This window comes from Rhinatrema bivittatum, chromosome 7, assembly GCF_901001135.1.
Source record: "Rhinatrema bivittatum chromosome 7, aRhiBiv1.1, whole genome shotgun sequence".
Taxonomy (NCBI): domain Eukaryota; kingdom Metazoa; phylum Chordata; class Amphibia; order Gymnophiona; family Rhinatrematidae; genus Rhinatrema; species Rhinatrema bivittatum.
The window spans coordinates 135,243,664-135,267,444 of record NC_042621.1 but is presented as its reverse complement, the minus strand read 5'-3'; the positions used below and the strand labels follow the sequence as shown (position 1 = coordinate 135,267,444).

Sequence of the window (23,781 nt, the reverse complement as noted above, 5' to 3'; positions counted from 1 at the left end):
TATTTTGCTCGCACCTTTAAAGATGTGGGTAATTATATTTACTTAATTATGAATGTGATGTTTCGAGATCAATTCCGTTAAGGCTCTATTTGCTGCACATATAAATTATGAATTATTTTGGGTCAATATAATTAAAAAATTATTTTTTTTTTGTATTTAAATTTGAGTATTGTTTTGGATTAGTCATTTTGTCATTGTCATTAAATATTGATATTCAGAAGCATTATTAATGTTTGTTAATTTTCAGATTATTAGATAATTGAAGTTTTTTCCATAAGCGAATTGTTGATATAGAAAAAGAGAACCTCTCCATACAGGTACAAATACTGTTATTTAATTTGATTTTTTTGATTCATTAAGCATCTTTATTTTAATTGATTTTTATCAAGTGTAATTTGTGATTTGTGTTTTAATCTTTGGTACCTTTAAATGTTATTTTAATTATGTTTTATCGTATTTATGTCTGTGTATTTATATGGTGTACTTATTGTTGTAGCCCCTGAGGCAGCCCCAAGAGGGGCGAAACTCGGCCAGAGTCTGGCACCTGTATGAATATATGTCTCTACTCAAATAAAATGGTTATACTTGGACTATTTTGGTGTCTAATCTATATTGTTGCCCACTCCAGTAGTAGTACAGATTCCTTGCATAGAGTTCTGGAACCTGACCTTCCTTCCTTGTTTACTTAGTGCATGGCCACTTGGTTGTCTGTGTAAAAGACTGAGATGAAGCATTCTTTTAGCATGTGGTTTCTCTGTAGGGATCTGTAGTAACTTGGCCTGTTCTGTTTTCCTAATAGGAGGTGTATTGATATTTTAGATTCTGGTGTAATATTTGTGGTATTCTTTTTCATAGGTGGGATTGTTATTCTTTGAGTGTTGGCAAAAGTACTGTGTTGATATGGGAGGACCATACCGAAATATAGGAGTGTGTACATATATATGTAAATTATATATATAAATTATATTGTATATGTAATTGGGTACCCACAGGCCAGTATGGAGAAAAATCCCCGGGCCACTATTTTCCCACAATCCGCCCCTGCCCCCCACGCACATATTTCACACATACCCTACCCAGTCCCCTTTCCCTTAGTTCCTCGGTTTCACATAACCTTCCCTCCCAACACCTTCCCCTACTATCTCCCCACCCTCCTCTGGCTTCTCCACTCTGCCAGCGCTGGTCACGCTTCAAAAGAGAAAAGGAAAGCGGCAGTGGTGTCCTGGCCCGAATGTTGCTTTCACGCGGGAGATACTGGACCGGACCTGATTCTGGCTCGCTGGTCTCCCGTGGCGATTCCACAAAGGACCAGCACATTCCACGGGAAGGAATACATTTAGCAGCCCTTCCCGTGGAATCGTAGGAGACCAGGACCCTTGGCTAAAAGATTTGCCGGAGATAAAACAGGAACCAAGGCCAGAACCAGGACACTTTAGTCCTGTATGGACTGCAAGCAACACCAGTAGATATAAGACATGCTTTGGCAAAAGCATTTTACATGTACTAATCTGTCCATCGTTCCTCACTAACATCCCAATTTCAACAGCTGCCAAAGTCATTCCTTAGTATTAGAATCTCGAAACCCTGCCTTTTCATCTCTCCATCATAACTATTTAGAATCCTGACCCCTCCTCTTCCGTCATGGTTTAGTAACACAAGACAACCTATTCTGCCTGCTTCCTCCCGACCTTAATAAGAGGGGCCCGTATCTCACTCTTTAGCAGTGTGGCCAAAATAGGCAGTTTTCCCTCCAAATTGGGCGGCTTTCTCAGTTTATAGGCGGATGTTTCATCGCGCTGTCGCCGACGATAAGAAACAACTTTTTCCTCCTTGCTTCTACATTCTACTTCCTTGTTGGGGGACGCGCGGTGTTTTGCGCATGCGCAGCAAACAGGGAAACTTCACAGGCTGCCTGCTGCCGAGAGCCTCCTCTAATCCAACGGCCGCTTCCGGTCTCGCCTTGGTGGTGGTGGTGGTGCTGCTGCTGCCGTTCTTCTCACAGGTATAGCGTATGGCAGTCTTTCCCGGATGTGGAGAGCAAGCAAGGTTTGTGTTAAGAAACAACGTAGTGCGTGGATGCTAAGGGATCCGTACTCCTCTTCATTGCCGTTAGTAGTATTTCTTTCCGGATCTGTGCTGTGCTAGGCTGTAAATGTGTGTGCTCTGACCTGCCAAATGCTGTTGGGGAGGGGCGGGGCAGGGCAGCTGACGGAGGCTTGTCGGGGATAGAAGGCCCGAGGCGTTGGTGAAGGGCTGTGAGACAGCGGGATTAGGAGTCGCTCTGAGCGCCGTGATCTGGGGGTGAACCGGTGCTGGGTTCTTGCGCGCATGATGACGGAATGAAGGCATCGCTTGGAACTGATGGGCTGTTGGCCTGCGGTTGCCATGGGAACATAAAGCCTGAACATGCCATTGTGGCTTTGTGAGTCCAGATGCACTGAAGAATAGGAGTTTTAAGGGAGGAGGGGGGGAAGGCTCATCCCCAAAATGCTCTAGTGTTGAATCGACCGCTCTCCCCACCTGGTGTCCCTCCCTCACCCGAACTAACAGGCTGGCACTGAAACTCGCTTCATAAAGTCAGATCGCTCAGATCTTGGGCACTGTCAGTGAAGTTGGTTTTATTTTCTGAACCTGCCTTAAAATAAGCAGATGCATCCTCCTGGATATTTTAAAAACTTATCTGCTACAAGGACATTTTCTTTATTAAAACTGAAAATTTCAGTGTATATTTGAGTGAATATAGGTTGATAATTGTTTAGTAAAAACAGCTTATAGTATGTGATATCTAAGAAGAATAAATACAGTACCGTTCAGTTTAAATATCATTTCTGGATGTACTTGTGTATGAGGGCAAGGCTGTTTACCACCATATTTACAAAACTGAACTGAGCATTTTAATAGTTATCACTCCAGCAATTTGCGGACTAATATTCCTATGGGACAATTTCAAAAATTGAAATGCTTATGTGCTTCATTGGAAGAGTATAAGAGAAGTGCAAATTATGCACTCCCGATTTATGGCTGAGGTTACAGGAATGTATAGTCCCTTACTCCAGTGGTCCCCAACCCTGTCCTGGGGGCCAATCAGGTTTTCAGGATATTCACAATGAATATGCATGAGAGAAAATTTGCATGCACTGCCTCCATAACATGCAAATTTTCTCTCATGCATATTCATTGTGGATATCCTGAAAACCTGACTGGCTGGTGGGCCCCCAGGACAGGGTTGGGAACCACTGCCTTACTCTAAGAAATCCGATATGGGTCAGTGCATTGTTCTTAAATATTGGCGTGTGCTCAAATTGCACAAAGTTTTTTTAGGAATAAACCTTTCTTGCACACATCTGGGGCTATGTTTTATGTGACAGGTTAATATGTACAATACTCCAGTTCAACACTGCTGTAGGCTTGCGTAATTTTGGCCAGTTTGCTTGTATTCACTATGTGATGTGTACTAATGTCCTTAAAATATTTATTTTTAAACACCTGTTTTACCCATTAGTTTTAGTTTGAGGGGCCATTATGACTGTAATACCACACAAGTCATCTACGCCATTCAATGCCTGTATCATAAGTTGTACATAAGACAGACTAAGCTTCTGGGCAAGACACGGATCATTCAGCATAAAAGCTGTATTCGTACAAATAAGATGGAATCACCGCTAGTTAAACATTGGCAAGAAATGAATCACACAGAAGAAATCAAATTTTTGGTCATACAGCAATTGGAATACCGGAGAGGAGGTAATATTACTCTGCAGTTACTGCGCCAAGAACACTTTATTTTTTCATGGCGTGCTACAGCTCCGGATGGTTTAAATTCCATCATCAAATGGGAGGCATTCTGGTAGAAGCTTTCTTCTTTTACAGACATGAGTCTACTAGTTTTTTTAATTTTAAAAGAGCAATATGTTTGAGAGTATGATGTCATTGTGTATTCAGTCTTTGACAAGGTGCATAGAATTCATTATCAGTTGTGCCTGTACTTAGGCAGTCCATGGGTCTTATGACTTCAAGCCTCTGTTTCAGTTCTCTGTCAAAGAAGCAAGAGAGGGAAGGCTCAGGTAATGTCTGTACGGATGAGTCTCCTTTTAATCCATTAAGTTATTACATCTGGTATCCTTCAGGATTATTGTAAACTTAAGTTATAATCCTTTTGCAGGTTTGTGGTTAATACAAGGAGTAATTCAGTTTTGCAATTTGAAGTCTCCTAGCTGTGTCATGAGGAAGTCCTCATAAGTTTGAATACCGAGAAATTGTGGTAGGTGAAAGATAATCATAGTATTCAAGCTCAGTTTTAAGATTTGTATTATGTAGATACTGGTATACATCCATTTTTGTTTTTTCACAGTTGGAAGGATTTATGCATATTTACGCATCTCTTCCTCCTGATGAAGCCATTGATTGGCAAAATAGAGGTCCTTTGTTGAGAGTTTCAATTTACGTCTGCTTTTTAAATGTGGCTGTTACAGTGGATTAAAGCTGAACCCAGCATGATTGCGTAGCAAATGCAATCTAATTCCTGTGTGACCATTTGTTGGAGCATTTTGTATCTGGGACATAACAGTGAACACTGCTCTAGAGGAACATTTAAAAACTTATCTGCTACAAGGGCATTTTTGTATCAAAACTGAAATTTTCATGCTAGCATATTTGAGTGAATATAGGTTGATAATTGTTTTGTAATTACAGCATATCATACATAATATCTAAGAATACAAATTTTTCTTATAAAAAGCTATTTTGTTTAATATACACAAGTGTTCGCTATGATTTTTCATTTACATTTGTATTTTTGAACACTTGGCCTCTATTTGTTTTTGACTATATAATATACTTTTTAAAAAAAAATTATAAAGCCTGTGGGGCCTCCCAAGTTTGGCGATATGCCCATGTATTTGGAAGGCAGAATAATAATGGTACTGGAGTTTTGAAGAGAAAAAAATACTTATTTGAAGGGCAGTTTTATTTTGATTATAGGGGGGCATGGAGAGACTGCTTTACTTCTCACCTTCCCACCCCCCTATAGCCTTTCTCTCTCCCTCCCTCCATCCTGCCAGTGCTGGTTATGCTTCAAGAAAAGCATATTAATCACTGATTCAGTCTGAATTGCTTGGTCATATAGGGTGCTTTATGATAGAACAGTTAGGATCAGCACTTAAAACACAACAATGGAGTTTAAATCAAACTTATTCAGATCTTATTGTCTTGGTGTCGAGCCATTGTGTGAATGCACCTTGAGTATTTTGTGCAGTTCTGGTCGCCCCATCTCAACAAAGACATAGTAGAACTTGAAAAGGTGCAGAGGAGAATGACAAAAACGATATAGTAGATGTATCTGAATCAAGCTTGATATTTCACTTGGATGCAGCTCCATCACTGCTCTCTGCATTAAAGGTGGGGGTGGAAGGGAAATAGAACCAAGAGCTAAGAGAAACAGAAAAGTATGAGAGAAAAAATGTGTGAAGCTTGCTGGGCAGACTGGATGGGCCATTTGGTCTTCTTCTGCCGTCATTTCTATGTTTCTATGTTTCATTTCATTTCATTTCTATGATTAGAAGCTACACAGACTAGGGCTCTTCAGGTTGGAAAAGACTGCTGGGAAAGGATATGATAGAAGTTTATAAAATCATGATTGGGATGGAACTGGTAAATAAAGAACTATCCTTTACCTTTTCAAATAAAATATTAAAACTAGCAACCAGCAGATTCCAAACAAACAGTAGGAAGTACTTTTTCATTCAGCGCTCTATTAAGCTGTGGAAACTTGTTTTCTAAGAATGTGATCAAGGTGACCAGTATACAGAGTTGTAGCTAGGAACTCTGGCGCTCAGGGACCAATGCATTTGTGTTGTCTGCCCTGCACTCCCCCATTACCCATCAGTGCATCACCACAGTGGGGTCTTTTCACTGGGGGAGGGGTAGGAACCCCACCAGCACATCACCAAAGAGCGCTGCCATGCAGGGCAGTGCTAACCTTTTTGCAAATCTGTGTGAACAATTACTTTGCTGGCCCCTCCTCATTCTGTTTTTTTAAACATTTAATTTGTATTCTTTTACTAATTAGGGTCAGTGCAAGGTTATTGGGCACCCTAAGTGAATCTTACAGCTTTGTGCCCAACCTTCCCCTGCCCCCCACCATGGCCTTTCCACACACAATTTCAAATTATGCACGTATAATAAGATTTTATCAGAAAAAGGACACTCAAAGTACAGTCTTTTGAAATAAAAATATCACAGCAGAAGATATATTTACACGTCCTGCGGTGGTGTCACCCAGAAAACCCTGTGTAAAAGCCAAAAAGACCCTTGGAACACATATGGTATTAGGACTATTGTAATGCATGTTGGGTGTGGGCTTGGTCCTCAGAAAGCCATGAGCAAACTAAATTACAATTCTCTTAGCATCAAGTCAGATGAATCCAGAACAAGTGGGTTATGCACCTCTACCAGCAGATGGAGACTGAGCAAACTGACATTACAGTATATACACCCCTGCAGCGACAGCCTGCCAGTATTCTCAGTCTTCAGCAGATGATGGACGTGTATCTCTCTATTGGGGATTGCTTCAATTTAAAAAAAGGAGAAATGAGGAAAATAAATTTGCCCTGCCCTCCTGTGGTGATAGCAAAAGGTCCCCTCCCCCAGTTGAGAATTCCCAAGGTGATTTCCGTGGTCCCTCAGATGAGTGCCTTGGTCCTATAGCTGGCGTGGACTTAGCTGTTAAGTAGCTGAAAGGCAGCGGGTGCAGGAAGCCGAGTGTGGCAGTAACGGCAAATGCTCTCTCTTCCCACAGCCGGAGATCGTCTCTGTACTCAGTCAGGTAAGGCTGAGCTCATGTAAATAAAAAAAACAAAACAATAAATACAGAGACAGAGGAAGGTTTCTCCTTCCCCCAGTCTCCGTGCTCGGTGCGCCGGTCCAGCGTTCGTCCTGCTCCATGGGAGGGCAATGGATGTGGGCAGCCTGGTGGGTTGAGCAGCCTCTGTAGGCTAGGCCCCATTCTGAGGCTTTTTCACTGCACGCCGTGTGCTGGGCCTCGGTGGTGTTTTGTGTGCTTTCTTTAGGCTGCCCTCGACAGCAGTGGTTCTCAACCTTTTTTTTTCTGTCGGGACACACCTGATATTTATTATTTTTTTATTTATTTATTTGCAGTTTTTATATACCGATATTTGTTTAGTAACCTCACATCGGTTCACAGATAACAGAAACATTGCAGCTGTGCGAACTAGAACAAACATATGCAACAGCCATATGATAGATGGCTCTCACATGCGTGACACACTGAACACATCGTCATGGGGCTAAATATAAACATATACTCTGTATCTACAGGATCCACCCTGACCTCCCATCAATGGCTACAGAACTAGGACATTCCCCGTTCAATTTACCATACAAAAAAGATATTTCTGGTGTCATCTCAGTAACAGCAACATAAACACTCTCTCCTACCAGGTGCAATAGTCCTCCTTATGAAAAAACAGTAATTTACCACCAATGCATGTTCTATTGAGAAAACACAACAAATAATATTGATACAAATTCCTACATGCTAGTAAAATACTTTACCTCGGTCACATACATAGAATTGACCTTCACCAAATACAGAAAGACCACAAATTACAAATATGGAAACAGAAACTGGAATGGAAACCCCAAAAAAATCCCTCTGCATTCTGTGCAAAACAAAAATATAGCCCATCAGACTTCCAGGATCTGAAATAATGTACGCAAACTAATGTGCACAAAGTTACATCTGCATTATGGAACTCAAGTAACAATCCTACCTATGAAAAGGCAGCACTGCAAAAATTACACCAGGCCCTAAATACCAATACACCTCCTATTAGGAAAACAGAACAAGCCAAGCTACTATAGATCCCTACCAAGAAACTACAAGCTCGCAGAACACGCTTAGCTGGGTCACACATGCAGAACACGCAGACCCTCACCAAATATAAAATAAAATGACCATAAAGCTAATGTTTTTGCATTGTTGCACTGCATACAGAGTTTTTGTTCTTGCTGTTTCCAGTTCAGTTTTTTTTTTTTTTGTAAATAATTTTTATTATGGAAATGTTTCAACAATACATCGGGAGTTAGCAATATGTAGTTTCTTCGATATCCCAACTCCAAACCACAATAACAGTAACAGAAAATTGAACAGGTTTCCCTTTTACCCACCCCCCTTATGCAAGTCCCAGTTCATGTCCATAAATATCACAGGTAAGAACACACGAGTGATGACTTCCTTGTCTATTTGGTCCATTCAAGAGTTGAGAATCAAACTTCGAGCTCGATGTGGTAATGCCTGTATATATCCATTCCAAATACAGAGAAAGCGTCTTCGTCTTTGCGGGTCCGTCTGAGAAGCTAAGCTTTCTAGTTGCATTAGGCGATGGAGATGTATGCGCCACGTCCAGAAAGAGGGATTCGTGGTTTCTTTCCAATTAAGCAGAACAATTTTTTTCCCTACTGCAAAGGCTTTACGAATAAACCATTTAAGTTCCTGGCCCTTAATCAAGGGTCGGGGGATACAATCAAATAGAATCATATATGGGGACACTGGCAAGTTTACATCTAACAACCCACTTAGATAGCGCACAATCTTCTCCCAATAAGAATGGGTTCCCGAGCATTCCCAAAAAACATGGGACAGCGTCCCCTTAATACACGAACATTTTGGACAGGATGCATTCTGTACAAGGTGCGCATGAAAGGCGATTTGTGGTGTAATATAGGCTCTATATAACAGTTTGACTTGCATTTCTCTATAATACATATTACTAGTAATAGTTATAGACGTACGCATCGACGCCTTAAAAACTCCAGGAGGCACCTGAAACAACCCATCCCTATTCCAGCGTTCCGTCGCTCGAATACAAGCTTCGGGGGCAAAATTTTTAGTAAGTACCTTATAATAGTCTGAAAGTGAGGGGCCATAGGATTTACCCAATTGAAAAAACCGCTCAAGAGCCTGAAGGTGGCCTAAAACTTTACAAGATGCAGGAAGTGAGTGAAAATAATGACGGATCTGCAAATAACCAAATAAATGATTATCCCGCAAACCATATAACGTTTGGAAGGTCTCAAAAGGGAAGAGAACCCCGGATTCGTCTGTAACATGACCCAACATGGTTATACCCTTTTGCTGCCATTCCTGAAACACTCTATTCTGAGATCCTGGAGTAAAATGTGGATTACCCCTAATAGGCATCAGAAACGCATTACATACAGGAAGACCGAGATATTTTGTCAGATGTTGCCAGGCTTGTCGGAGAGGTGTTATAAGGGGGTTCTGTTTAATAGCAGTGGTCAGTTCCTTACCAGGACACATCAGTATAAATCGGATATCTATGGGATCCACCAGCGTTTGTTCTGCCACAAGGTTAAGAAAGGTAGAATCTCCAGAAATCCAATCTCGGACCAAGCGTGAATTTGCCGCCACCACATAACTACTCAGATCCGGTACTCCCATACCACCCTCACCCCATTTCATTTTTAACCAACGCAGGGGGATACGGGCTTTCTTCCCCTTCCATATAAATGTGCGAAGTAATTTGTCCAGGGTCTCTCTATCTTTCCGGTTAAAGGTAAACGGGAGGTTCTGTATTACGTAGAGCCATTTAGGTAGGATAATTAATTTAAATAAATTAATGCGCCCACCCAACGATAACGGAAGCCCCCTCCAATGACACAGTTTTTCTTTCGTCAAATTCAATAATCGGGTAATATTAAGAGAGTAAATGGAGCTCAAATCGGTGGAAAGATAAACTCCCAAGTACTTGAGCACAGAGGTGGACCAGTGCAGTGGAAATGGATCCTGCCAACCGGCCTGCAAGGTGGCAGGATAGCCTAACGCCTCAGACTTGTCCCAATTAATGCGCAGGCCAGAAAACTCCCCAAAAGCTTTAAAAAGCGCTAGTAGCGTCGGTAAAGAGCGGGCTGGGGATGTTAGAAAGACCAAGATGTCGTCTGCAAAGGCTGCATATTTAAAAATCTCTTTGGTTGCACCTGAGTAAAACTGCACGCCTCGTATCAAAGGAGTTTCCTGCAGTGCTATGAGCAACGGTTCTAGTGTCAGTAAAAATAAAAGGGGAGATAGGGGACAACCTTGACGCGTTCCCCGTTGTACGGGGATAGGAGAAGACAAGCTACCATTAACTATCAATCTAGCGTGAGGGTCACAGTAGAGTAGCTGAATCGCCTCCAAGAAAAACCCTTGAAACCCCATTTCTGTGAGTACTTGGAACAAATAGCCCCATGCTACGCGGTCAAACGCCTTTTCTGCGTCTAGGCTGACCAGTAAAAAGGGGATATCTGCTCGTTCACAAAGTGTCATTGCAGCCATGATCTTCCTAATATTGGTTAGGGCGTAACGTTTTTGGACAAAGCCCACCTGACCATGTTGAATGAGGCAAGGTAAGATTGTACCCAGGCGATTCCAGTTCAGTTTTTGTCTCCACATTTCTGTTTATACATTTCTCAAGAAATATAAAATAATTCTAAAACTAGAATATAATAAATGTTTCAAAACATCTGATAAATGGAATAACATCCAATCATTAAAAATTTTCAAAATTATTAAAAATTCTCCAAACACCAATAAAATATTTCTAACAGCAGACACATCACATAATACCCAATAATTAAAATGGCAGTCAATCAAGAAAGATAAACTTAAAAAGCCACCTTTACTTACCCTCTCCAGTAACTCTCCTACTCCTTTCCCTTGTAGGCCAATAGCACATACCAGAAGCAGCAAGAGCTGCTGAAGCTCTATCCTCACGCTCTTCTTCCTTGGGGCCCATGAATAGTCTATCACACACACCAATCTCTTTTTCTCTCACACACACACATAGCAGTCACCTCCCTGACCAATCTCTTTCTCTCTCACACACACACAGCAGTCACCTCTCTGACCAATCTCTTTCTCTCTCACACACACACAGCAGTCACCTCTCTGACCAATCTTTCTCTCTCACACACACACACACACACAGCAGTCACCTCTCTGACCAATCTCTTTCTCTCTCACACACACACAGCAGTCACCTCTCTGACCAATTTCTTTCTCTCACACACACACACACACAGCAGTCACCTCCCTGACCAATCTCTCTCTCTCACACACACACACACACACACACACAGCAGTCACCTCCCTGACCAATCTTTCTCTCTCACACACACACACAGCAGTCACCTCCCTGACCAATCTCTCTCTCACACACACACACAGCAGTCACCTCCCTGACCAATCTCTCTCTCACACACACACACAGCAGTCACCTCCCTGACCAATCTCTCTCTCTCACACACACACACACAGCAGTCACCTCCCTGACCAATCTCTCTCTCTCACACACACACACACACAGCAGTCACCTCCCTGACCAATCTTTCTCTCTCACACACACACAGCAGTCACCTCCCTGACCAATCTCTTTCTCTCTCACACACACAGCAGTCACCTCCCTGACCAATCTTTCTCTCTCACACACACACAGCAGTCACCTCCCTGACCAATCTCTTTCTCTCTCACACACACAGCAGTCACCTCCCTGACCAATCTCTTTCTCTCTCACACACACAGCAGTCACCTCCCTGACCAATCTCTTTCTCTCTCACACACACAGCAGTCACCTCCCTGACCAATCTCTTTCTCTCTCACACACACACACACACACAGCAGTCACCTCCCTGACCAATCTCTTTCTCTCTCACACACACACACACACAGCAGTCACCTCCCTGACCAATCTCTCTCTCTCACACACACACACACAGCAGTCACCTCCCTGACCAATCTTTCTCTCTCACACCCACACACACAGCAGTCACCTCCCTGACCAATCTCTTTCTCTCTCACACACACAGCAGTCACCTCCCTGACCAATCTCTTTCTCTCACACACACACACGCACCCCACCCTGGCTCCATTCCCTCTCCTACGCACGCGCGCACACATACACACCCCACCTCCACTCCCTCTCCTACACGCGCGCACACACACCCTGGCTCCACTCCCTCTCCTACACGCGCGCACACACACCCTGGCTCCACTCCCTCTCCTACACGCGCGCACACACACCCTGGCTCCACTCCCTCTCACGCACGCAAGCGCGCACACACCCCCTGGCTCCACTCCCTCTCCTGCGCGCACACACCCCCTGGCTCCACTCCCTCTCCTGCACGCACACACACCCTGGCTCCACTCCCTCTCCTGCACGCACGCACACACACCCTGGCTCCACTCCCTCTCCTACACACACGCATGCACGCGTGCACACACACCCTGGCTCCACTCCCTCTCCTGCACGCACGCAAGCGCACGCACACACACATCCTGGCTCCACTCCCTCTCCTACACGCACGCAAGTGCCCGCACACACACACACGCACGCTGGCTCCCATCCCTCTCCTCACCTGCATACGCACGCACGCTGGCTCCCCTCCCTCTCCTACACCTACACACGCATACACACACACGCTGGCTCCCCTCCCTCTCCTACACCTACACACACAGGCTCCAGTCCCTCCTCTTCAGTTGGGCCACCAGGCAGGAAGGGCTTCTGTGGGAGCCATTGACTTTCTCCACCTCTGCTGCTGGTGGGATGGGCTCCCCCAGCCGCCACGTGGCCTTTTCTTGGATGGGCAGGATGGGATCTCCTGGCCCCCTTGGCCCCCTCCCCTTGCTACACTACTGCTAGTATAGTGGGATTTAAAAGAGGTTTGGACAAGTTTTCTGGAGGTAAAGTCCCTAACACATTAGCCAGGTGGACTAAAGAAAATTATTGCTATCCCTGGGAGTGAGAAACAGGAATTAGATTTCCGTTTAGATCTTCTTGTACTTGGCGACAGAATGTTGGGCTTGTTGAATATTGCTAAAGTATGCTATTGAATTGTCAATAGATTTTACCTTTGTTAAATGCATTTAATGTAGTTAATTGGGCTTTTAAAAATTGCTACAATAGTTTGTTAGATTTACATTTTCCTTTGAAAATTACCCTGATAGGTTTCATCTAAACTGTACATTATTGTGATTGCTGTGTTGGTCTACTTGAATATGTAGATATAACAGCTAACAAGTTGATGACACCTTTTTATTAGACTAGCTTAAAGGTAGTGACAGATGTATTAAATTAGTCCAATAAAAAAGGTATCTCATAGCTTATTTGTTGACCCTTATTTCTGCTTAAACTGTGTGGAGTGCATCTTTGAGGCAGGCTGGTTAAAAGTGCTATATTGTAAATAGATGAGTACCTGAAACTGCGATTGTCTGCCAGGCTGCTTTTCTTTAGATATCCCAAGGAGACAGTTTTTGAAGAATAATTAGTGTTCTTTTTGTTAAGAACTAATAGTTATAACACATTTAAAAAAGAAAAGCTTGAAGCAGAAATAAGAAAAGCATGGCAAGCAAAAACATAGAAAAGGCGGGTGCGGATGGGGCCGCTGCTAGCTTTTTTGCTGTACTGTGCTCACCCCCCACCCCCTGAGCCCATCAAATAAATCCCAGCTCCATCCTACAATCTATATATATATTTTTAAAACTGACCCGTCTCTCCCACCCCAGAGCCCATGTATAAGGAAGGGTATTAGGTACCCTGGGCAAATCTTATAGCATTGCACACTCGCCACCCCACACACCCCACACATCCTTTACAGACACACAAATTATGCATTTATAATAACTTTTACATGAAAAAGAACATTTAAAAGTACAGTCTGCTGAGACAAAAATAACACCGTGCATGCTGAGGTAGATCTTAAAAACATACGCGTGCGCGTACTTTTGTTCGCGCCACCGGATTTTATAAGATACGAGCGTATCTTATAAAATCAGGGGTTGGCGCGAGCAAGGCTGCGCAAAATCGGCAGCCTGCGCGCGCCGAGCCACACAGCCTGCCTCCGTTTCCTCCGAGGCTACTCTGAAATCGGAGCGGCCTCAGAGGGAACTTTCCTTCCGCATCCCCCCACCTTCCCCTCCCTTCCCCCTCCCTTCCCCTATCTACCCAATCCCCCCCCTACCTTTTGTTGTGCAAGTTACGCCTGCTTCAAGCAAGCGTAACTTGCTCGCACCGCTGCCCCGGCACAGGCCGCAGTGCCGGGGGACTTGGGACCGCCCTCCCTGACCCCAGACACGCCCCCACCCGCCCCTTTTACAAAGCCCCGGGACTTACGCGCATCCCAGGGCTTTGTGCGCACCGACGGCCTATGCAAAATAGGTGCGCCGGCGCAGGGCTTTTAAAATCTAGCTCATTATATTTACATGCACTCCTGTGGTGCCTACCAGAGAAAACTGTAAAAAAAAAAGAAACTCTGAACTGTATGGAATTAGACTTTTTGTAATGCATATTGGGTGTGAGCTTGGTCCTCAGAAAGCAATGAACAAACAGAATTCCCTTACAATATAGTAAACCTCCCATACCAAAACAACTCTAACAAACTTATTTATGAAAATGCAACACTGCACATATTACACCAGGCCCTAGAGCACAGTTAAACTCTTATTAGGAAATCAGGCTGCTATAGATCCCTACACAGAAATTACATGCCAGCAAAATACCTCACCTCGGTCACATATGCAGAACACAGACAGACCCTTACCAAATACAGAATAAAGAGATCAGAAAGTATAAACAGAAATGTGCTGAGAAGAACTGAACTAGAACCCACAACAAGCCAGCCTCTGTATGCAGTGTAACAATAGAAATATTACCATTCTTCATAAAACATTAAATAATAAAATCAAGAAATATAAAACAACCATAATAGTAAAATCATATTTATAAAAAGAATGTCAAACAGTTAATGAATAGAATGTACAAAGTTTCCCAAACAGCAAGAAAATATTTCAAAATATCTGATGAATAAAAAGTCCAAAAATTTAAAAAATGTTCTGTTCCCCCACCCCCAAAAAAAATTTAAATATTTCGAAAGAGCAGAATTATCAAATTATGCCCACTAATTAAAACTAATAAGGATTAAAAAAAATCTCCTGCTCTCCATACCTGTGATCTTCTGATTTCCAGTCACCCTGAGATTGTTGTGGCTTGGGGGAGGTATTGACGCCCAAATTTTATCTTCTCTCTCATACACACGCACAATAACACAATCATTCTATTCTGTCACACACTCCCTCTCTCTTACATACACAGGCTTGCTTTCCCTCACAGATAAATTATGTGCATGTGTATGTGCCTGTGAGAGCCTGTATGTGACACATGGGCTCTCAAAGGTACATACACACGTAGGCTCTCATACAGACACACACGTGCACACACGTAGGCTCTCATATACACACACGCACAAAACACACAGGCTTTCAGACACACACATGCTCTCAGTTACACACATGGCACCCTATTTTCTTCGGATCGTGGTGGGATGAGCTCCACCATGGCCCCTGGGCCTCCTGATATTTTCAGGCTGGCCCTGTGGGCCTTCCCTGTTTGGGGGAGGGTGGGGTGGAATCTGTGTGTGCGTGCACACACACAACCAGAGCATGGGCCTCTCCGCCGGCTGCTGGCGATTTGCAGCCTCTCTGCTTTTTCGGCTGCTGGCGACCCCGCAGTCTCTCCTGCTGCTGCCGGCTCGCTGCCCCAGCTGGGTGTGCTGGCCTGTGCAAATGCACAGTATGCACACCCGGTCGAATCAGGCCTGTCCACATGAGACTGCCCTACCTGTATTACATATTATATTCAGGAACAAATCACAGATTTACATATCTCCTCATTATTATAACTTTTCCGTAATTGGTAACAAGCTTGCGTATTAGCTATGCCCTTATCTGGTGATATTACTACATTGATCTGATATTGTATTATCTTCTCAGAATTAGTCTATGGTGCAAACTTCACACAGATTCAAAAGTTGTTAAAATATTTTTCCTGACATTTTGCTTATTCTACTGTTAACACAGCAAAATTATTTTTGTTTATTACTTGTATGCCTATGTGTGAATCTCTAGCCCCTCTGTTTCTTTCCATGCTTACATAATGAGAGAAATCTATCTGTAGCTGTCTAGTCAGAATTGGTGTGAAAATTCAGATTCAAGCAATTGCCATCAGTAGGAGAGACCTCAGTAATGATCAAGTGCATCTCAGGTTGCATTTCTTTCCATAATTAAATAATAAAATCTGTTAGCACATCATTTTTATGAAACCTTCTAATTGCAGTTCAAATGAGCTAAAAAGACTGAGAGTGAAATTATTTTTTGCCCTCTAATAGTAGTAATTCATATAACATTTTAACTTGGATTTGCTGAAGTGCTTCTCTGACTTGTTTAACTTTCTGTAAGCAGTTCCAGAATTAGAGACATTTCTGGAAGAATTAAATAATTAAAAGAATTATAATCATTGAAGTAGTGCAGCATGCTCATGAGGGTGCACCATGTGAGATTTTGATGTATTGGACAGTACACACTGAATGCAGTAATTCTTTTGTTCGGTTGCACAAGTAACAGATTGTCCAGCACTCTGCACTATAACTCCTGGAACTTTTGATGATTCTTCCCAATTTTAAGTTGTTCTTTACTTTTTTTTCCTGTCGTTTTTATGCACATTGCATCAGAGACACACCTTGCCCTTAAATCTTCTAAAATTGGCAGTTAACTCTCATTTGGGATTAAGATTTATGGGGCCTGTAAACATCTTTTCAAAGGGAAACTCTTATGGGATGTATCTAGCAGGCTTCTCTTCCCTGACCTTACCCTGTCTCTTTTTTTGACATTGGTAAAAGTACCCATTCTCTGAACAGTAGGGGAGGGCAATTTTCGGTGGGGCTTTTCCCACAGATAAATATTTTATCCACACAAAAACTTAGAAACTTGTCCTCTGTTTTCTGTCAGTAGACTGGGGGGAGGGGGGGGCGGGTTCCTTACACCAATAACTTGACTAATTTGAAAAGCAGGACAAACCTTCTTTGTGAGGAGCATCAAGAGACTATAATGCATGGATTCTGACAATAGGGCCGATTCAGTATGGTGTGCTTGACCGAGCGCACCTTTAGCCCCGGTTTGGCTGCACATTTTCCACACGCTATGTTTACCCATTATACAGTAAGGGGCAATAGCGCGTCGAAAACGCGTGGCCAACCCCCCCCCTCCCCCCCGAAACTAATAGCGCCCGCAACATGCAAATGCAGATGGGCCTATTAGTTATTCCCGCGCGATACAGAAAGCAAAATGGGCAGCCAAGCCGCATATTTTACTTTCAGAAATTAGCGCCTACCCAAAAGCAGAAGTTAATTTCAGCCGGCACCAGGAAAGTGTACAGAAAAGCAGCAAAAACTGCTTTTCTGAACATCTTCCGACTTAATATCATAGCGATATTACGTCGGAGGCCCCAAAGATTAAAAAAAATAAAATAAATAATAATAATAATTTAAATCTGCCCGCGGGTTGGAAGACGGACACTCAATTTAGCTGGAGTCCGTTTTCCGAACCCGTGGCTGTCAGCGGGTTTGAGAACCGACACTGGTAAAATTGAGTGTCGGCTGTCAAACTCGCTGACAGCCGCCGCTTCTGTCAAAAAGGAGGTGCTAGGGACACGCTAGTGTCCCTAGCGCCTCCTTTTACCGCGGGCCCTCATTTAAAGACTCGATCGTGCACCCAGGAGAGTGACCGCTCGCCTCTGAGCGCTGGCTCTCCTGCGGTTTTTACTGTATCGGCCCGAATGTTTGTAGTCTCTCCAACTTTTACATGCGGGTTGAAAATTATTGTAGCTTCCTCTGGCTTGAAGAGTAACTGTTGCTACCCATAGAACATCGGTTAGCTCCATGGATGACAAACAAGCAGTATTATTAGAGCAGTTGCTGGTTTTCTTTTGTACAGGAGCTGGGAATTCACCCTAGGAGCTTAATCCAAGAATCCATTTTGAATTTCTAATTTACAGTTAAGAGCATTAGCCACTGGGCTACCTATTTTTTTTTTTAATTGCTAGAATATTCCAACCCTGCCCTGTTTTATTTTTAGATCTACATTCTGAAGTGCTTTGTGGACTCAGTGTGTGCATGACTGGAACTGGCAGTGGAATCTGGAAGTAAGCATGAAAAGAGCACGTGTTGGACACGCCACAGAAGTCGGGGGGGCCTCTGAATGGAAATCCATCTTCTCTACAGTGAATCTGAACATTTACTTAAAACAGTGACTTGCAGGCTGTCACCCTTGCCATTTAAACTGCAGCTAGTACAATTACATATTTCACATTTGTGTGCATTTTGAAGTCCAAATTCTGTGTACAGCATGAATTGATTTCACTCCCCAGCCCACTTGCTAACTTTTCAGGTAAAAGGCAAAGAAGCAAACATCACCTAAGTAAGGACATGTGAAGAATACAGAAGATAAATAGACATCCTCTAAGTAGAGAGAAAAAAATTACATTTATCTCTGTGGCTGTTTGAGACATTTTATGAGTTCTGATAAACATACTTCCCCTTCTTAAATCTTGGGTTTTATATCTTGAAATCATCCTTTTCCTTGAGCCATTACTGGTTCCATTGTTTGCTCTATCTGAAATGAAAGTATTGAAAACATGAGCCCTATAACCCTTAGAGGCTTTACTTATGCCATTAGCCTGTAGCTAACAGAGCCCCTGATCTTTACCTCCTATTCTTTTTCTGTTTCTGAGGCATCGTCACTGCTCATACCGCCCTGTGGATCACGGAGTAAAGATGCAGGCTCTGATTTTTGCTTTCCTGTACCACTTTTCTTTGGCCAGAGGGTCAAGGAGTAAAGATGAGTTCTACATTTTGCCTTCTGCCCTCCTGTGTTGGTTCTGTTTAGTATCTTTGTCAGCAATGATATGGGGGGGTTAGAAGTATATCTTTTTGTGAATGATATGATCTGCAAAAGAGTGTACATCCCTGAAAGAGAAGAGAATAAGTGATCTAAGAAAGCTTGAGGAATGGCTGAAGATGTGGCAGCTAGGCTTACATGCTAAGAACCGAAGGGTCAAACATTTGGGGTGCAGAAATCCAGATGTATGTAATGGGAGGGCAAGAGATTGATGTTCATGCACTGGGCAGAGAGACCTCAGGGTGATAGTGACTGAAGACAGCGAAGCAATGTGACTAGGGCCCAAGGAATGCTGGGTTACATAGAGAGAAGCATAACCAGCAGGGAAAAGGAGGCAATAATGCCATTGTACAGGTCATTGATGAGGCCTCACCTGGAATATTGTGTTCATTTCTGGAGGCTGTATCTCAAAAAGGATAGAGGGAGAATAGAAGTAGGCCAGAGGGGCAACCAAAATGGTCTGCACACAAGATTAGATTTGAGAACTTAAATATGTAAACCTAGAGGAGAAGAGAGACTAACTTCTAAATATCTGGACGCTCCAAGGGGTAAACTTGGGAACAATGTCAGGAAAACCTTTTTCACTGAAAGGGTGGATTCCTAGAATGCCCTCCCAGAAGAGGTGGTGAGGACAAGAACAGTAATGAAATTCAAACAGTAATGGATAAACATAAAGGAACTCTAGTGGCTACAGGAAAAAATGAAGAACCAAGATAAAACGGTATTTTTAGTTTTACTTTTCTGCATGGAGGTAATTGGCATAGAGTGGCAGTCTCAACTTGGAGTACCTTGCTGGGGAGACTGCATGGACAATTTTGATCTTTATCTGCTGTAATTTACTTTCTTTGGCTAACTAATCAAAGAGTAAAGATGCAAGCTGTAACTTCTACAGTGTTTACTATTACCTTTGATGTTGCAAGCTCCACCTGTTGTAACTGAATGCTGAGTAGCTTGACGTCCTTGCACATTTACCACTTCTTAGTTACAAATAAATATGCACGTTACGCACCTGCCATGTGCATCTTCCTGCCACTTTTTCAAATTGTTTGTAATTAAAAAAAAAATAATTTCTTTGAGCTGTCATTGTTTCTTTGTTTGTTATAGCAGGGATTAGTGCCCATAGCATTCGTTGCTAAGCGTGAAGCAACGTATTGATGATAAATGTGATTCTTTTCCATTTTAAATAATGGACTAGTTTTAAAGATCATAAGAGCTGCCAGACCAAAGGTCCACCAAGCCCAATATCCTGTTTCTAACAATGGCCAATCCATGTCACAAATACCTGGCAAAATCCCAAATACTAGACAGATTCCATGCTGCTTGCCCAGGGATAAGCTGTGGCTTCCACAAGTCTAACCGTTTATGGACTTTTCATTCAGAAACGTTCTAGATCTTTTTTTAACCTCAGCTGTGCAAATTGCCTTTACCACTTCCTCCGGCAATGAATTCCAGAGCTTAATTGTGTATGGCATGAGAAAATGTTTTCTGTGATTTGTTTTAAATGTGCTGCTTAACTTCATTGTGTGTTCCCTAGTCTTGTCTTTTTTTTTTTTTTTAAAGCGTAAATAACTGATTTGCATTCACCCATTCCATTCAACTCATGATTTTATAGACTTCTATCATATCTCCCCTCAGCCATCTTTTTTCAAGCTGACGAGACCTAACATCTTTTGCCTTTCCTCACAAGGGATCCATTCCATATCCTTTATCATTTTGGTGATGGTTCTTTGTACCTTTTCTAGTTCCAGTACATCTTTTTTGAAATGCAGTGACCAGAATTGCACCCAATACTTAGGTGCAATTATACCATGGAGTGATACAGAGGTATTATGATATTCTCTGTTTTGTTCTCCAGTCCTGTCGTAATAATTCCTCACATTGTTTGCACTTTTGACCTCTGCCACATATTGAACTGAGGATTGCAACATATTGTCCACAGTGACACCTAGATTTATGTTAAAATTTGTATCCTGCTCAGTCATAAATTCTAGGCAGCTAGTATGGATCCTGACAATGTGTAACTACAATTTGGAATATTTTTCCCTATGTGCATCACTTTGTACTTGTCCACATTTACATTTCATCTGCTGTTTGGGTACCCAGTCTCCAAGTCTCACAAGGTCTTCCTGTAGTTCTCACATCAGCTTGATTTAACAACTTGAAATAATTGTGTCATCTGCAAATTTGATCACCTCACTCGTTCTGTTTTCTAGATCATTTTTAAATATATTAAAAACCACCGGTCCAAGTACAGACCCCTGGGGCATGCCACTGTTTACCTTTCTCCATTTTTTATTTTCTCAAGAGTCTCTTTGGGCTATAAATTTAGCTGATGCTTGGCAACAATGCTCCTTGGCAATAAGAACCAGATCTCACTCCTCCACCACATCTTAGCAACAGCATCCCAATCCAGTCTATCCAGCAGTCTGCTTTTTCACTCCTCCATTAGCAAACAGCAGCACATTCCTGCCCCTCTTTAGTAACAGAAACCTGGTTCCATCTCCTTTGCGATACCCTAGCAATAGCAGTTCCACCTCCAACCTCCTGAGGTACTTTGATTTTATTGAGCCTAGATGATGGTGACATCTATGATCTCATGTCCAAACTCAATCTCGGGGCAAATGAGGTCCAGATCTGAGAACATGGAGATGAGATCTGGCTATTGTCAAATCGTGCTCTTAGTGGCCGAAGGTAGAGAGCCACTGCACTGAAGAGGGTGGGATGCTACCAGAGATTCATCAGTCCATATGGAGTTAATAATGTAGGTAACTTCTGCCTGTTAGTTAGATGGAGTCCTTTCTTGTATACTCTATCATCTTCTACATGTCCCTCAAGCCTTCAGTATATCCCCAGATGTTAAAGTGGTCAACTAACTGTATTTGGAGATATAGTTCTCCATTTTAATTGATTCACACACCCCCTCCTTTGAGCTGGCAACTCTGTGTAACCAGGAATCAGGGGAGATTACAACTTTTGAGTAGGAGTTGGCCAAGTTTCTTCACTTAAATATTTTTGTTCACTTTTTTGAAATTGAACCTTCAATTTCAATTTGGGTTTTAGATTTGATTTCTTGCCTTTCCAGACTCAAGCTCAAGGTGAGCTACATTAAAGGTACAGTAGATATTTCCCTGCCTATGTTTGCCTCATTCTCTAGCTGATAGGGCCTCATTCTCGAGACAGAATAGGAGAAAAGCTCTAGTAAATCAGGCCCTAAGTTTGTACCTGAGGCAATTTAGAATGAAATGACCCACCCAAGTTCACAAGGAGCTTCAGTGGGAGATGGTATAAAACAGCAAATTTGTAAGGCTTCTGAGGGTTATTTCTTCAGAATACTGTTGCTTGGTTTTCATGTGCAATAGAGGTTTTCACATTTTTGTGGGCACAAAGCCAAAAAATCTTTGTACAAGACTAATTATTTTATTTATTTAAAAAATGTGTAGCTTGCCGATCTATATAAGTCAATGATTAACAGAACATTCCCAATAATATCACAAAATATAAAACAAATTAAACTCAAAACAACAAATAATAAAATAAGGAATATCACCAGCAGCAAAGCCTGTTAGAATTTACAAAACTCCTGGTCCTGGTTACATTGCCAAACCTCTCAAGTCACAAAAAATCAATTTACACCCTCTATGAGCAAGTTAAATGCAGAAGAAAATAAAAAGGTCTTTAATGTTTTTTTGTAAAACGCAGGTAATTGTTTTCTTGCTTTGTATTCTGGAAGCTCATTCCAAAGAGTAGGGGCCAACAACCCGGAACATCTGCTCTGAAGAGTCTTTCAAGCGCATTGATTTATGTGAAGGTATGTCAAGAAGATGTCTGGAAGAAAATTGTAATGAATGAGCAAGACAATACCTGTTCAGCTCCAGAAAACATTGTGGCAGGAAACCATTAACAGATTTAAAAGCTAACGTAAGGATTTTAAATTTGATACACCAACAAATAGGAAGTCAATGAAGATTAATCAATACAGATGAAATATGAGCATGTAGGTAATAACCATAAATAACTATTAACTATAGAGCTTTTAGAAAAGACTTTGCCAAACCTATAAACAGAGAATTGCAATAATCAAGCAAAGTAAGAGCTTGGGTAATGACTCGAAAATCAGATGCATTTAAAAATGGTTTTATGGACCTAAGAACATAAGAAAATGCCATACTGGGTCAGACCAAGGGTCCATCAAGCCCAGCATCCTGCTTCCAACAGTGGCCAATCCAGGCCACAAGAACCTGGCAAGTACCCAAAAACTAAGTCTATTCCATGTTACCATTGCTAATGGCAGTGGCTATTCTCCTCCAAGAACTTATCCAATCCTTTTTTAAACACAGCTATACTAACTGCACTAACCACATCCTCTGGCAACAAATTCCAGAGTTTAATTGTGCGTTGAGTAAAAAAGAACTTTCTCCGATTAGTTTTAAATGTGCACCATGCTAAATTCATGGAGTGCCCCCTAGTCTTTCTACTATCCAAAAGAATAAATAACAGATTCACATCTACCCGTTCTAGACCTCTCATGATTTTAAACATCTCTATCATATCCCCCCTCAGTCGTCTCTTCTCCAAGCTGAAAAGTCCTAACCTTTTTAGTCTTTCCTCATAGGGGAGTTGTTCCATTCCCCTTATCATTTTGGTAGCCCTTCTCTGTACCTTCTCCATCGCAATTATATCTTTTTTGAGATGTGGCGACCAGAATTGTACACAGTATTCAAGGTGCGGTCTCACCATGGAGCGATACAGAGGCATTATGACATTTTCCGTTTTATTCACCATTCCCTTTCTAATAATTCCCAACATTCTGTTTGCTTTTTTGACTGCCGCAGCACACTGTACCGACTATTTCAATGTGTTATCCACTATGACACCTAGATCTTTCTTGGGTTGTAGCACCTAATATGGAACCCAACATTGTGTAATTTATAGCATGGGTTATTTTTCCCTATATGCATCACCTTGCACTTATCCACATT

The 23,781-nt window shown here is 42.3% G+C and overlaps 1 protein-coding gene across 11 annotated transcripts in view; it reads left to right on the top strand.

The window, feature by feature from the left end:
• Nucleotides 1–1,862: 1,862 nt before the first annotated feature.
• The window catches only part of MARCH8 (membrane associated ring-CH-type finger 8), a 376,426-nt gene continuing 354,507 nt past the window's right edge, over nucleotides 1,863–23,781 (top strand). For 6 of the 11 annotated variants that reach the window (XM_029609205.1, XM_029609221.1, XM_029609213.1 and 3 more), the window contains exon 1: nucleotides 1,876–2,046. The gene's annotated coding sequence lies outside the window, so the exon portion shown is untranslated. Of the gene's footprint in view, nucleotides 2,047–2,088; nucleotides 2,109–2,402; nucleotides 2,423–17,980; nucleotides 18,048–23,781 lie in introns of those variants that run through there. The other 5 variants (XM_029609208.1, XM_029609207.1, XM_029609210.1 and 2 more) reach the window with 5 other exon arrangements.